The following is a 17146-nucleotide window of genomic DNA, read 5'->3' as shown; positions in this document are numbered from 1 at the left end:
CGCGGGCGAGTGTTGGCCTGGTGGCCTGGCTCCAGTGTAAATACCCTGCATATAGCCTCTTTCATCTGTGTTTTTCCACATGTAACATTCTGGTGGAGGTCAGCGATCCCCGTCCTCACCACGGAACTCCGGAGGGGTCGGTACATCGAGCTTGTCACCATGCCTCCCGGTGACGAGCCCGCCTCAGCAACGGCTTCGGCTTGTCCGACTGCTCCAATCATCACGGTTGCCCAACATTGCGACCCTGGTGTGTTCTCTGGCCTGGAGGGAGAGAACGTTGACGAATGGATCAAGCTCTATGAACACGCCAGTGCTAATAACAGCTGGGATCCAACGATCATGCTCGCCAATGTCATCTTTTATCTCCACGGCACCCCACGCGGGTGGCACCAAACGCATGACCACGAGATAAATATTTGGGACAGTTTCAAAGAAAAGCTCAGGGAACCGTTCGGCGACCCCATTGAGCGCAAGGCTGCCGCGGGAAAGGCTCTTGCGTCTCGTGTTCAGACATCGACAGAGCCGTACATTTCGTACATCTTCGACGTCTTGGCTCTCTGCCACAAAGCTGACGATACGATGTCTGAAGCAGATAAAGTGTCGCATGTGCTAAAAGGCATCGCCGACGATGCTTTCAATTTGCTTGTTTTCGGTCACATCTCGACTAACGACGCCATCGTCAAAGAATGCCGTCGCCTTGAACAAGCTAAGAGCCGCCGTATCACACATCATGTGGCTACACAACACTGCTGCTACGTCGACATGTGAGGGTCCACTGCGTCAGACCACCCCCTGTGACGATGTAACCCGTATTGTTCGCCGCGAGTTCGAGGCCGCCTATTTGCCAGCTTTCTCCGCGACGCCTCCCGATCCACCAGCAACCACGATTGCGCTGATTCAGGCCGTCGTCAGATAGGAGTTTTGGAACATGGGTCTCAACTCCGTGTGTTCAACGTCTCCACCGACGGTTCCCCTGTTCTCTAGCAGCCTTCCTCGTCCCCGGCAGACCTTTTCTGCCACATCTTGCCGCAACCCGTCCGAATGGCGTACCCCTGATGACAGGCCGATCTGCTTCCACTGCTGTCGCATCGGCCACTTCGCTCGTCACTGCCGCAACCGATGGCCACCACCTCCTCGGACATACACCGCTGCTCATTCCCGCCCCTTTGGACCTTCTGTTCCCTATACCACCCGCCATGAACTCATTGCCGCTGATGCTCCTGCACCGAACCTTCGCTACAGCCGCTCTCCCTCACCTCGACGCCATCAGTCTCGTTCGCCCCAAACCCGTCGCTTCTCTCCGTCGCCTATCGCCTCCCGGATCCAGCCGGAAAACTAGGCACTGCAGCTTCTGGAGGTGAAGCTGCGTTGTCGACCCTGCCCTCAAATCCTCTGCTCACGTTACACAGTGATTGTGTTCACTTTTTGCCCGGGCCTACCCGCATCGTTGAATTTTTGGCGATGTAAATAAACTTCAACTTCAACCAAAACCTTCTTGACGTTGACGTTGATGGCTATCCTGTGACAGCACTCGTCGATACAGGTGCGCATCTTTCTATTATGATTGCTGAGTTCCGACGACGACTGAAGAAGCTCCTCACCCCAGTGTCGGCACGCGTCCTTCGCGTTGCGGATGGCGGTACTGTGCCTGTCCTCGGCATGTGTACGGCACGTGTCAGCATCGCCGGCCGCCACACTACTGTTCTCTTCACCGTGATTGCTCATTGCCCCCACGACCTCATTCTCGGCCTCGATTTTCTCTCCGCGCATTCTGCTCTTATTGGCTGCTCTTCCAGTACCCTTCGCCTGGAGTTGGCGATTCTCGCAGAACCTTCTGACACACCCCAGTGCCACCTACGCACCACCGGCTTTATTCGCCTGCCGCCAAAATCAATAGCCTATATTGAACTCATGTCTTCCCCACCAGTCCCTGATGGCGAGTACCTCGTCACTCCTCTGCCCGACATTACGCTACAGTATGACGCTACCGTGCCTCACATTATACTTACTATTACTGCGAACCACACTTTCATGCCTATCTTTAACTTTGGATTGGCAAAGCAAATTCTACCGCAAGGTATTTGCCTTGCCAACATTGATTGCCTCGGCGACCATCGCGTGGCAACTTTATTGACCGATGCTTCTTGCGAGCTTAGCAGGCCCATCGTGCCAGCGTCGGCCGCCGATCCCAAGATACAGAAAATGGTTGCGACGGACCTGTTTTCTGCGCAGGCTGAAGACCTTTACCAACATTATCGTCCTACAGAGATATTTTTGACTTCGACGATCGCCCTTTAGGCCAGACGCTCGCGGTCAAGCATCGGATTCTTACTGGCGATGCTACTCCTATTCACCGACGACCGTAATGAGTTTCTGCGTCGGAAAGCCGAGTAATTCAAAGTGAGGTCAACAAAATGCTAGACAAAAACATCATTGAGCCTTCTTCGAGTCCCTGGGCGTCACCTGTAGTGTTGGTTAAGAAGAAGGATGGCACGCGGCGCTTCTGTGTAGACTACCGCCATCTGAACAACATTACTAAGAAGGACGTGTACCCGCTCCCACGTGTAGACGACGCCCTTGACTGCCTCCACGGTTCCAGCTATTTCTCTTCTATTGATCTTCGTTCTAGATACTGGCAGATTGCTGTTGACGATATGGACAGAGAAAAAAACGCGTTCATCACACCTGATGGCCTATACCAATTTAATGTAATGCCGTTTGGATTATGCAATGCCCCTGCCACCTTTGAGCGTATGATGTACTCCTTGCTCCGTGGTTTCAAATGGTCCACATGTCTGTGCTACCTCGACGACGTCATCGTTTTCTCGCCCACGTTCGACACTCACCTTGAGCGTCTAACAGCTATACTTGATGATGAGCAAAACATGAACAAGATGAGTGCAGGAGCCAACGTTTCGACAAGTGGACTTGTCTTCTTCAAGGCGACATATGCTTTCCTCGCCACAGTATATATAGGTGGGGTTCTTCTAAAGGACAGATGTATTTCGAAAGGCGAAGCTGCAACCTAACTCGTCGAAATGTCGTTTCTGCCGCCGCCAAATTACTCTTCTGGGCCATCTCGTTGACGCTTCCGGACTACACCCTAATCCCGATAAAACTCTCGCTGTCCCAGACTTTCCGGTTCCGAAGACAGCCGCAGACATTCGAAGTTTTGTCGGGCTATGCTCGTATTTTCGCCGTTTTGTTCAAGATTTTGCGGCAATTGCTAGACCTCTCACTAATCTTTTGAAGAAAGGCGTACAATTCTCGTGGGGTACTGCAGAAGCCGCCGCATTCTCTCGTGTCGTCACTCTTCTCTCCTCACCACCCATTCTCGCCCACTTCGACCCTGATGCCCCTACAGAATTACGTACAGATGCCAGCGGTCATGGCGTAGTTGCCGTCTTAGCCCAGCGTCAGCATGGCTAGGATCGCGTTATTGCCTATGCGAGCCGCCATCCTCACACCATCGGAGCGCAACTATTCCATTACGGAACGAGAATGCCTTGCTGCACAAGAGTTTTTGTATTCCGTGGTCTACAAGTCTGCCGCCTGCACCAAGACTCTGACAGCTTGTCGCGTTACCCTGTTGACGACCCTGACTCCTCCAATATTACCAGTGCTGCTTGTGTATTCTCTGTGTCGCAGCTGCTTCATTTCGCCGACGAACAACGTCGTGACGCCTACATCAGAGCACTCATCGACCGTTTTGAACACTCTCTGGCCGACTCCACTCTACGCCTCTTCGTCCTCTGCGACGGTACTCTGTACCATCGTAACCTTCATCCGGACGGCTCTGAGTTCCTACTTGTCATACCTAAACACCTGCGCTCAACCGTTCTAGAAGAGCTCCACGACGCACCAACGGCAGGACACCTCGGCGTATTTCGAACCTGTGACCGTGTACGGCGCCGTTTTTTCTGGCCGGGCCTTGCCCGTTCTGTACGATGTTACGTCGCCGCTTGTGAACTTTGGCAACGACGCAAGAAGCCTTCCCAGCCCCCCGCTGGTTACCTGCAGCCGCACGACATCCCTGCCGAGCCCTTCGATCGTGTCGGCTTAGACCGTCTCGGCCCATTTCCAGAGGCTACATCAGGAAACAAGTGGGTTGCCGTCGCGGCGGACTACGCGACCCGCTACGTAACCCGCGCTCTTCCGACTAGTTGCGCAACTTATGTTGCGGACTTCCTCCTGCATGATAACATTTTGATTCATGGTGCTCCGCGTCAATTGCTAACAGACCGTGGCCGTACGTTCTTAGCCAAAATTATTGACGACATCATGCATGCCTCCTCAACACAGCATAATTTTACCACTTCCTCTCACCCTCAAACGAACAGCCTCACTGAGCGTACCCTTACAGACATGCATCCTAAATACGTTTCAGACGACCACGGTGACTGGGACCAGGCTCTACCTGGCATTACATTTGCGTATAACTCATCCCGTCTTGAAACTGCTGGCTTTTCGCCTTTTTACCTCTTGTATGGCCGTGAACCGACGCTACCACTGGACACTGTGCTTCCGTCTATCACAGGTTCAACTAGCGCTTATGCCCGTAATGTTATCGCCCATGCTGACCATGCTCGCCAACTTGCGCGCACCTCACAAGTCTCTCAAGGCAAACAAAAGCAACGCTACGACTTCCATCACCGTGATGTCCATTTTGTGCCCGGCGCCCTCGTGTTGCTTTGGTCACCATCGCGTAATGTTGGCCTTTGTGAAAAACTGCTTTCCTGCTACACAGGCCCATATCGTGTCCTTCGCCAAGTAACTGATGTCACCTACGAAATCACTCTAGACACGCCCACTACGTCCTCCGCTGTGACGACCACTGACATTGTCCACGTCGCGCGACTCAAACCCTACAACTCTCCACGCGCCTTTGATATTTAGCAGCACCGTGACGGCGCTTTTGCGCTGGGGGGTAGTATTAAGATATCGAGCGATGCTCAAGGGACGAGCCGCCGGGAGAACGACGACGAAGTAGGTCTGTGCCCTTTTCGCGGGCGAGTGTCGGCCTGGTGGTCTGGCTCCGGTGTAAATACCCTGTATGTAGCCTCTTTCAACTGTGTTTTTCCACACGTAACAATATCTTGTGGCTGGCACAGCATGGCCTTAGTCGCTCTTGCGCCATTAAACCCAAATTAACTAACCAGCTTTAAAATGACGCGTTTATGGTCAGTGCCTATGCTACTATACCCTTCCTCGTCAATGACCATTTCTCTCAACTAATCATGAATTCCTTCTATCAGCCGGCAGTAATCAATTGTCGAAAGCCGGTTTTGCGCTTCCCACGTTGTCTGCCTGGCATATTTAGGCCCTGTATTCACGATAATGAGGTTATGTTGCTTACAAAGATCGAGCATTGACTTCCCATTGTTGTTAGTATAGCCATATAGATCCTTTATGTGGGAATTCATGTCACCTAATAGAATAATTTGGGCACCATTCCCGAAATCCTTGATATTGGCATTTAGACATTCCACTAACTCTTGATTCTTCTTTCTGCAATTATTTCCAGTCCACAAGTTCGTTACGCCTGCAGCTAAGTTTTCTTTCCACTAATTGTACATGACAACCATAGATGTTCTTGACATTTCGAATTTATTATTTTCCATTTCACTCCCTGATGGATGAGCGTTCCGAATCCCTCTCCCTTTCTTTGAGATTTATTTCTGTTGCACTTCCCAAACATAATTCTCAATCACTGGCGGTTCTTTCAATTCTCTAATTGGTGTGTTTCTGTAACCGAATACACCCCTATTTGTTCTTTATTTAACTGCTCCTCAATCTCTACCCATGTCTCCTTTCTTCTGCCGGCCTGCATCTTTATGCAGCCTTTGCATGGCGAGCTCTCTTTCTTGTTTTCCTCCTTTTGCTTTTATTTTACAATTATGCTATTCCGAGGTTCCTTTAGGGGCACCTTTTTCATCACTACTTACACTGGCCTCCTGATCTTCCGTGGGCCCCTTAGAAAAGCAATCGCACGACCAGCAAGTCGCCAGCTCACTTCTCCTCCAAGCCTGTGGTTGAAGTAGACCCCGTCTCGCTGGAAACCACCACACCTTTTCACTTCCCTGTTTACAACAGCGTGTCTACCAACCGGGAAAACCAGGAATTCTCAGGGATTTTGAGTAGTCTAAAAAACTCAGGGAATTTGTGCCTCTTTCAGGGAAAATTTGCTGTAATTTTATTGAAATGGTCGAAAGTCGTGGTAATGCTGGCTCGAGTAACAGACAGGAATCGTAATGAATCGTCATTGATTGTCTGTCGTCGGCTGGAGGAGTCTCCAGTGTACAGTCAACAACCGACTTTCTGGATTCCCGATAATTTGGATGGATTCGCGGCACCACCACGTAGCCCATAGAATCAATTTATCAGAACGTCAAAAATTTCGACCGCAAGAACTCTTCGACGTCCGATTTTTCAGACGTTTTGCCTTAACCGCAGGTCCGAAACGGCGTTAATCGAAGCCACCACCGCTGCCATTTTGATTACCTCGCCGCCTCGAATCGGCGCTCTCGCATGCAGATCCGCTGGCAGCCGTAACCACCACTGCAGCAACGCTAGGCCCAGCTGCTTCGACGTTCACTATGAAGCTTCTTGCCATTGGGTGTCGTGTTTTTTATTGAAAGAATTCGCTGCTGTCAGCAATGCCATGGACTCCGCCTTTGTGGTCTTCGCAATTGGCTTAGAAGCTTGGAAAGCACAGTGCGTTGCATAATGCCGGTTCCCGAAAATCAGCTTCGCCTCCCTACGGAAATGTTACTTGGTGAAGCATGCGTAAGAGTATTGCAGTGAATCATAACAAGCGTGGGAAGCGGCTATGCCACCGGACACAGTATGTATTTTTTAATTATACGCGCGTACACCCAGTCTCCCCTGTCACAGTACGAGCACCGATATGCCTAATACATGTACCGACAGGCCTTCAGAGCGTTTTCGAATGTGCCTATGGCGGTTTGAGCCCTTAAGGGCAGTAAATGACATGCGTTTATTTTTTCCAACGGGCCGATTTTTCGGACGTTTTGGCGGTCCCTAGGGAGTTCGGAAAATCGGACGTGGACTGTGCAATTGACCAAGATGATGCTTTAAATGGTCCGTGGGGCGAACGAGTGGCGGAAGGAGGACAAGAACAGAAAGGACCTATGCATTGAGGAAAGAACGGGAAAGGAAGCGTGCTGCCGCCGTTTTGAAGGAGCTTGAGCTCAAAAAACAATGTTGGTTGATTCCGAGATACAGGTGTTCCTCATCCAAGCCAAAATAAACCCTTTATAGCAGTGAAACACAACACTGAGGCGTCATGCTCGGGCTGAGAGTATGTTAGGACAGTGGAGGTTGACTTACGAGCTGTTGGAAATCTAAATTGTGACAAATTTCGGGCCTCATACCTCTGAGCTTGCTATAAATTGATAGAAATAGCTCATATGCGAAAAGATTTGCTTCTGTATGCATCTCCTTTTCTTTCGTATTTCGTATGTCCGACTCGATTTGCAATTTTTTTCAAAGACGTTTTATTTGCTGTGCTTTTTACTAACCCCTCCCGTCTATTCTCTTTTTGCATTACATAAACACTACTCCTTAGTATTCAAATTGGATTAAGTCGTTCTTTTTTTAAAGAAAATTCATATGCTTACTAGAGAGTGACAGCATCGGGTGATATGGTTTCTTGACATAAAACATAGTTCTGCATCACTCTGGGAATCTTGCAAAGGCACTCAGGGAAAACCTGGAAAACTCAGAGAATTTGGAAATGTCAACTTGGTAGACACCCTGTACAACGTCGGAACCTTTCTCTCGGCTCATAGTCCATATAGCCCCATTAGTAGCCACTATGGCTCTTTGTACGTTACTTTCACGTGCAGGCACATCCGGCACCGTGCACACCACGATCTGCACCTGTGGGGCCAGCTCGCGCAAGTCGTTTGCCTCCTTTGCCAATGGCTGGGCTAGTCCTGTCTTTCTTGTTTGGGACGTTATTTAGCCCACCTGTGACTACGACAAGGTCGCGTCCGTGGGCTATTCCCGCAAGCTTTGCTTTTGCTTGCTCCATGGCAGTGCCTAATGTCACTCTTGGAAATATCCCTACTGCCACTCTTTTTTCAGCTTTCACCCTCTCCACAGTTGCCTCTGAGCACGTAGCCAGGTTTGAGTCGCCGGCGATAATCATCCTTTCACTCTCTCCTACTGCCGAGGCCTCTCCCTGCTTCCCTTTGTCATGCTTTTCTGGTCGTGGTGGTGGTAAACTTTGTTGAAAGTGGGAAGGAGAAAGGGGGAGGTTTCTGTGTGGTTTGGACTTGACAAGGGGCATTGACCTCTGTGTTACTGCTTTTCATTTGTGGTCGCATCAAGATAGGTGAAGCTCTTTCCAGGTACTCGCACCCTACTTTGCATACCTTCCACGTGCTTTGTTGACACTCCCTCTCCTGTCATGTTGGCAGACTGCTTTGCATTGTCGCGACCATTCTCCTTCACGATGGCGGCCCTGTGCAGCTTTTCTTCTGCGGCTTGGTCTTTTTTCCACCACCCTCTGTCCATAACGCTCCAGCTCTTTTACCCGTTTCTCAAGCTCATCCTGGAAAGCCTACATTTTGTCCAGCCTAGCATCGACATCAGAGTGTCTGGCGATTGACTTTATTTCCTCCCTATTCTCATCCGGCCCCTTGTCTACCTTGGGGGACTCCCTGTACACTGCACGCTTTACCATCTTTCTTGCCATGTGTTGCACTTCGCTTTTCCTAATACAAACACCGAAGCTTTGAGAGCATGTGCCTTCTAGCAAAGTCCTATACGCACATAATCTAGATCCTTAAAATGCTGCAAAGTAGTTATCACCAATGATTTAGAAGCAATGAATGCCGCACAGACTTAAGGTACGAAATGTGTTCACACGTGCTCAAACACGCTCTCACTGTCCTACCAAAGCAGTACTACCGATACCAATGCACACAGACTGCAACCACTAATAGCTAATGGTATTGCGACTTCCAAACTACTATATAAAAGCTACAAAGGCTAACGTCCCAAAACGGTTGCACGTGTTGAAACACGTTTCGCGAATGGGTGCTGTGGCTATCCTGCAGAACTAAATATACACAAAACACACACACACAAAAATACACAAAAAGAAAACTAGTCAATTACTATTTAAAGGCTAAAAAATCAGGAAATCAAAAACAGAAGCAAGCTCAAAGCATGTACAAAAAACTCGCCATGTTTTCGTCGAAGCCACGGGGCCCTGGAAAAACACGTCCATCCGCCGCAAACATCACTGACACCAGCAGGACGGAAGTGGTAACAGTGGTATACCAACTATGTCTCATTGAGTGGGGGGAGTGTCAAACCACAAACGATCTGTGCTCTCTTTCTCGCTCTCTATCTCTCTCTATGTATAATATATATATATATATATATATATATATATATATATATATATATATATATATTGTGAATGACTATAACAACATGTGAAATTGTGTCGAAATGCTGCACTCAGTTATATTTCGAGTCGCCGACCGATTTCTCAGACTACAATGGGATGGCAAAAATGTCCGAATAAGACAACAGTCCGAAAAAACTTGTGAATGGGGAAAATGAACTTTATATTTGCGGATCAACATTGAAATAGTCACGGATTGTGTGTTGCCTCATTTTGCACCTCCGTGCGACGACATCCGCTTGTATTTGCGCGTGGGTCGACCTCTCGTCATACACATTTGACAGCAACATCAGCGCACTGTTAATGTCCGATGTCGTTGGTTGAGGACAGCTGAAGGACTCATCATCGGATCCGGAATCATTTTCTTGAAGCATGAGCACTTGTGTCACGATCTCGTGGTGAGTAGGCTCCGCGCACAGTTGAAGGTTCAGCAGCGCAAAAGCCAGCGTGCCTATTTGCTATCGTTGCTGGCTGAACGGCCTTCCGCGAATCAGCAAGCATGCAGACTGCCGTGAAGAGGTTCACGGTGTGCACTTTTTCGTTGTTGATGCACAGGATTGTGCGGTGAAGCAGACTAGCATGGTAGAGCGCTTTTAAGATTTTGTATCTCGCCCTGGCCCACGGGGTGTAGCCCACTCGTGGTATTCGGGGGCAAAAATTCCAGCCGGATGGCTTGCAGATTGTCTGCAGCGCCATGGGCTGCACATTTGTCGACAAAAATCACCACTTGGCATTGCTGGGATCGAAACATTCCGTCCATGCGGCGCAGGTAACCCTCGAATGATGATTGCGTAATCCATGCCTTTAAATTGCTCATGTACCATACTGGCAGGTTTCTGGGGCCCTTGAAGCACCTGGGGTTTTGCGACTTTCCAATCACAAGAAGTGGAATTTTCTCGGTACCGGTCGCGTTCGCACCGACCGTAACCGTAATTATTTCTTTGCTGAGCCGCCCTCCAGTACTTGGATCACCTGAGAAATACAGCAAACGGTCCAGCATCCTAAAGAATAAAACCGTTTCATCGCAATTAAAAATGTCGTCAGGGCTGTAATTTTGCAGGAGAAAGATCAAATCATTGCGGCAGTATTGTGCCACCACAGCCTGCCTGGTTGACAGCTCCACTGTCACCGCACATCTTCTTAAAGGATACTCCATGCCTTTTCTTAAAGCTGCGCAGCCATCCGTCAGTGAACTTAAAGTTCTCAATGTTCATCTTGATGGCGAGATCTTTGGCCTTCTGTTCAAGCGTGTCACCAGAAACTGGAAGATTCTTCGTCCGCACCCCTTTAAGCCCCAATTTAAATGCGTCTTCCAGATGCAAATGATCACCCTTGCAGTCCGTTTTTTTCTTTCGAGTGAATTCTCGAAGGCAGACAGTATCTTGCTCTTCTTTCGGATGTAATCTGAAACTGCTTGCTTGGACAGCTGGAACTGCTTCGCCACGTCAGCTTGCGTCCGTCCTTTCTCCATGAGTTCAATGATCGCAGCTTTCTTTTCCAAAGTTAAGGTGGTGTAGTTGCCGCGTTTCTTCTTTGCAAAGTTCGGCGGAGAGGTGTGAGGCGGGGCCATAGTGTCGAGAACACACAGCAAAAATTCACTTCCGAAAGGCGAGAATATCCCGGGAGACGCACGCTGCACACAAGTGGCAATGGTAACCGTTCACGATCGATGGATGGATAAGGCTTAACCCTTGAAATCGGGTGGCGGCTCATGACACCTAGCTGCGACACCAATCCAATTGAAGCCACCAGCGGTTCCAAACAAGCCTCAAGCCAGCGTAATTCAACATGGTGGCATGCGGGGTGCCGGTTGATCCCCAAAAGAGGAAGGCATAGGCGACGACTGTCTACAGCTTATAAGAGTGATTTACCTAGAAAATACAGTTTGCGATGAATGGGAAGGGATGAGGAGCGAGGAGAAGGTTGATATCAACATGTGGCTGAGGCAGGGGTGCTCGTTATCCCCACTGCTGTTTATGATGTTCATGGCGAGGAGGGAAAAGGGCTAGAATGAAGTAATATTGGGTTTAATCTCTCATACGAGCAGGCCGGTACAGTATTAGAGCAGCAGCTTCCAGGTTTATTTTATGCGGATGACATTGCGTTGCTAGCTAACACGCAAAGTGACATGCATTGTCTGGCCTATTCTGTGGACAGGAAGGCCATAAGTTAGGTCTGAAATGTAGTGTTAAAAAATGAGGTGCAATAGTATTAATTAAAAACAGCGAACAGACAGTGACAGACAGCACCAGGAAATATCTTGCGTAAAAGAATATAAACACCTTGGTATACAGATAAATGAAGGCAATAAATGTAAGGAGACACAGGAAAAAAATAATAAAGTAAAGGGGAAGAGAAATGCGGCCATAACGAAACACAGAGCACTAGGGAGATACAATAGGTGCGAGGTGCTGTGGGGTATGTGGAAAGATCTAATGGTTCCAAGACTTACATTTGGAAATGCGGTTGTTTGCTTGAAATCAGGGATACAATTAGGACTCGATTGGAACCAAATGTCAGCAGGACGCCTTGCATTGGGCACTCACGGGAAGACTATAAATGAAGCTATCCAGAGTGATATGGGCTGGACAAGTTTTGAGGTGAGGGAAGCTCGCACACAAATTAATCGTGAATAACAACTGAGCAATATGGAAGAAAGTGAATAAATTGGGAGAGTGTTCAGGTGTTTGTACAAGAATAACATTCCTTCATAGTGGAGTAAAAGAACTAGGAAGCTTACCAGCAAGTATGCGGCCTGTGTGGTGAGGAACACAGCAACAAAGAACATCAAGCGAAAAGTCAGAAACTGAAATAATCTCATGGGTGGTTGCAATGAAAAAAGAAACTTACCATGAGTAACTTCGTAAGAGGAAAAAGCTAAATCAGAAAAGAAACAATTTATGATAACTCAAAGGGAAGCTCATTACATTTTGAAGCGAGATCAGAATGCCTTGGAACACGCACTTATAAAGCGAGATATAAGAAGGAAGAAGAAGCATGTGTTTGCTGCGGTACAGTAGGGAAACGATAGAGCGTGTGTTACAGTCGAACCTGGCTATAACGAATTCGCAAAAAAATGCCTATCAGTTCGATATAGAGCATAATTCGATATAAGCCTGCTAAATAATTGGATGTCATAAAAGCACATTCTATTTATAAAATTACTTTATTAATGAAACTAGCTTAGTCTTGCATGAAATAGTCCTATATTTTTCTTCTGCTGGAGCGATTTCGCTGCCTACGACGCAAGCACTTTTCCACATTGTCTAAGGAGTTAGAGCAGCTGAGGCCGCAACTTTCTGCATTCGTGTAGAAGCACCGGACTATTGCACGGTGCACGCCACAGGCATCGGGTCGCGAGTTTGGCCGCTTTAGCCCTAATCTCCCCCTTATTCTTCATGATCGTGATGAGAGTGCTCCTCGGAATCTTGTACGCTGAGGGGATATCCGACTTCTCACCGCGTTTGACCCGATTTATGATTTCGAGCCTCACGACAAAGGGCGAATTCTGCCGCTTCATCACAGCAACACTGTGGGAGAAGGCCCACATAGCACGCACACAGTGAACCAGAAAAGCAGCAAGACAACTCGCACTTTCGGCATCTTTCAGCGTTTTGCACAACGAGAGCACAAGAGCCTCTGGTTGGCTGTCTGAGCAAGCGCTGCGGGCGGGCCAGGATCATATTTAGCAGGGGGATGTCGATGGCTCGTCCGAGGCAGCGTGGTCACGTTAAGGAGACCGGTTGGTTGGAGCCGCGCCGCCGAGTTTTTCTGAGACCACGAGGGAAAGCCAACTTCCGGGGGCACTTTCTGCCAAGCGACATTCGATATATCGGGAGTCGCTGCTATTTTTGTTCGATGAAAGCGTAATTTTTGCTATTGGCGGCGAGGAGTTACGGAGTCGCCATCTATCGGAAGCGCCTCGCTGGCGTAGTATGCGGGATCACGCGGCGCGCTCCTCATAGGTTTTGCTGTCAACGCTCACTGAAAACACCACGCGCGAGCTCTCCCGGACATTTCTGTAAGTACTTTCGAAACGAGAGAAGTTTTTTACTGTCTAAATAATAACCTTGGGCAAACTGAAAGCACACAATCGTTTACAGATGCTCTCTCTTTACCGAATACGTACAGTGAACGCCACTGCGCGCGGTCGCCGCGATGAAGTCTGCCCATGGTTATATTGCGCTCAGTTTTACAAACACGATACTAAGGAAGGACAGGACGTGGACGGACGAAGCGCTTCGTCCGTCCACGTCCTGTCCTTCCTTAGTATCGTGTTTGTAAAACTGAGCGCAATATAACCATGAACGTTCACCAACTAGCCCCCTTCATTGCTTTACTAAATGAAGTCTGCCGAACCGGCTTCTTGCGTGAAAGGTAGGTAAACGCTGAGAGCAAACTATGTGAAATATGTTCTTATAGTGTTTGTATAACTAAATGGAGCGTAATAGAACGAAGCCTCAATGCTGCGATCGCGCACATTCGCAGCGACCGACTGCGCGTCTGCATGCTTGTCCGCACACTGTTTCGCTTTCTCCGCGCGCGCGTTTTCGCCCCGTGCCATGAGCTTTAGGCCGCAGAATATGAGCATATGGCAGTATACAAGCAACCATTGTTGCGTGGGTGCTATCAGAACCGTTCAAAAATGATTTCATTGTTGAGATTTCGACGCCTACGGGGACTGTGATGTGCCGTCGCGACGATTCAATTTTTTTTTTCTTCTAAATTCTTTGACCTTTCAATATTACTTCTCGAGTTGCGTCACACTGGAGTTCTCAGCGTGCAATTTCCCGCTGCTCTTTTTTTTGTAATCTAGTGCATTAATTCATAACACAAACATGACCATATGCCATGCTTTTTTTTAAATGCGCTTCTTACCGCCGCCTTTCCACTCCACTGAAATTTCCAGTATCTATAGGATTGACAAGGTCATAGACCAAACCATCATGACATTATTAGGACAGCGGACTCGGGCGAGCGTCTCAGTGCGCGTTTTCAGAACATCGCAGACCGGGCGCCGTAGCAGAAATCTTCCTCGCCTCTGTCCTTGTTGCATACCCGACTTGTAGTTGATGACTGTTTGCCGGTTTTATGTTTCGCGAGCCAAGATTCACGCAGCTTGTTGTCCTGTGGCTACGTTTGAACAAGGCTGACACCGACCTCCGTTACGTGCGTCCGGCCCTGCGGCACCGAGCAGTAGCCTACCATATTGCGCGCCTTCAAAGGCAGCCACTACCTATTGTAGTGATTTCAAGCGTTGTAAAGGAGACACTCGAAGCGGTAAAATTTCGCCACTAAATGAGGACCGCTGCGTACGAGGGAATTAAAACTCGTTTTCAGCTCGCTTCGGCGCTCCCGAAGCAGCCGAAGCGGCCGCTATGCCCACGTGATCCCTCCTAGCACGTCACGCCGACGGTGGCGCCAGCTTTTCCAGTGGTGGAACTCGAGGCCAATATATACTCGTTGTAACTATACCGTGTCCAGAAATTGTTCGATATATAGAATAATTCGATGTAAAAGGATTCGATATAGTCGGGTTCGACTGTATTAGAATGTGAAGACATCTTCCCGGTGGTTGACGTAGCCACCACTGGCCTTGAAGCCCTTGGGTTCAGCGAGAGTAAGTGAAAAGTACACATGTTCGCAATAGAGATTAGTAAGAGGTGGTAGAAAAATTGGTGGAAGAAAAGTAGGGAAACGACAAAAAACGGAGATGTACAAAGGCAAAGTTCACAATAGGGGGTCAGAAAATTTGGTTGTGGGAAATCGTGTTTTTTTTCTTTTTTAACCTAGGTAGGATATTAAGCAGTATAGTAGCAAGCGCTTGGTGGTGCAACCCACCGCCTCCTCTCCTTGCTGGAGCAAGGAGAGGAGGTGCCGCCGGTGAGAGGAGCATGGAGAGGAATGAAGCATGGAGCAATGGAGCAAGGCATATTAGAATGTGAAGATATCTGCGCAGCGGTCGATTTAGGAATCACTAGCGTCCTTGAAGCCCTTGGGTTCATCAAGAGCAGGGGGAAAATAACCATGTCCGGAATGGAGATTAGTAAAAGGCGACTTGAAGCTTGGAAAAAGTTAGGTAAACTAGAAACAACAAGGGCGTACAAAAACAAAGTTCACAATAGGGTTTCACGAAGTTTGTTTATTGGAATTCATAGGTAGGACATTGGGCATTAAAATAGCAAGAGGTTGGTGGCGCAACCCACCGCACCGTTCCGAAGTGTGTTGTACGGGAGCACTTCGGCGCCAGTTCTGTGCCAGCACGGAGGAAGAAGTTGACGTTCGTGTGTGTCTCACTGTGTCAGTTTTTCAATCTGGCTGCCTTGTGCTAGTGGCACAAGGCAGCCAGATATATATATATAAGCACCCTCGCTGGAACCCAAGGGTAAGTTGGGCACGATATGAAACTAGTGTGTGTGTGTCATTCCTTCGGAGCCACCGATGGTGCTTGGTGCCTCCATTCGCAAATACTACAATACTTTCACCTGCTAGTGTGTTAAAATCCACTGTGCTTTGCAAAGGGAGCATACCATTCCTTGTCAGTTCCAGCAATCATTTGCCAATATTTTGCGATGGCAGAGCACAAGGAGCAGAGCGCACTCCAAAAGAAGTTGCCGTATTTTTGCATCTCTAAGCTGCACCAAACATCGTAAAAAATTTACTGTAAGGTCAGGATCGGGGTGTGAATTACTGGAATTCAGATTTGAAGCTTCACTCCATGACAACACAGCGTGCGCTGCCCCAAAGCCACACTTCAGGGCAAGGGTTTCAAGTACTCATACTTTCACTATCTCCTGGGGAATCCCACCCTTTTTTCACCCCTGTGTGTTGAATCTCCCTTCTCTCCTGCACTGCACGGTCGGTCATTTTCCTCCTCTGTGTTGGTCGCCATTTTGCATTTAGCAGTTAGTGAATAGTGCACATGGTGCTGGAAAAGTAGAACTTGGGCCACGATAGGCCGTGCTCACCAGCCCAACTCCCGTCTCCGGAAACAGTAATGCAGTCATTGGCTTAAGATATGACATGGACAAGTGGTTTATCCCCAAATGGATGCTGTTTTGTAAACATCTAGGGGTTGCGTAGGCAGTTCTTGCCTTGGGTTATAGACGCATATTATTCTTTTTTTCTTTCTGGGCTGTTCTGAAAGAGGACGCGGGTTGTAGGTGTTGGCAGGTTATGTGACGAAAACTGCGGAATTTCCTAGCCGGCTCTTTGCAATCTCAACTTACGATAACATAGCCAAAGTTCATTGTGTGGTCAAGAAGAAACTCGCTGATGAAGCCTCATATAAAACAAATTTGTTGTGCCAGCGAATCATAACAAATTTTGCAAGTGCCTAATGTGGTTACCGGGCGTCAAGTTATCATTGAGGTATGAGCGCAGGCTTGGTCAAAGCATTTTTGAAGTGTTCTCTAAGGGTCATAGGAGAGAGTAGTCAAGCACTCCACATTCTGTCACTTTGTAATTCTTTAGCTTTCTGAAAAATTCCTTTTATAAGTGGACTTCACAAACAGGGTCATGAAGCATTCAAATGCAGAAATATTGAGTAAATAAAAATGAGCATTAGTTCTTTCTTTCATCATGCTTAAGGTCACCGTGAAGATCTCCCAAATCAAATGAAAAAGATAGCTTGTCAATAAAGTTAGCATCGGTGTTCGTTTTTGGCATTTCCTAAAAACTCTTATTTACTTTTTTTATTTGTGC

At 48.2% G+C, this 17146-nt stretch overlaps 1 protein-coding gene across 3 annotated transcripts in view; it reads left to right on the top strand.

The window, feature by feature from the left end:
- LOC142590437 (uncharacterized) overlaps window positions 1-17146 on the top strand; it is a 162148-nt gene that overhangs the window by 35678 nt on the left and 109324 nt on the right. The gene's annotated exons all lie outside the window — the stretch shown is intronic.

The sequence above is a fragment of the Dermacentor variabilis genome, chromosome 8 (assembly GCF_050947875.1).
Source record: "Dermacentor variabilis isolate Ectoservices chromosome 8, ASM5094787v1, whole genome shotgun sequence".
NCBI classification, from domain to species: Eukaryota; Metazoa; Arthropoda; class Arachnida; order Ixodida; family Ixodidae; genus Dermacentor; species Dermacentor variabilis.
Note: the sequence above shows the minus strand (reverse complement) of the source record. Positions and strands in the feature narration are given on the sequence as shown.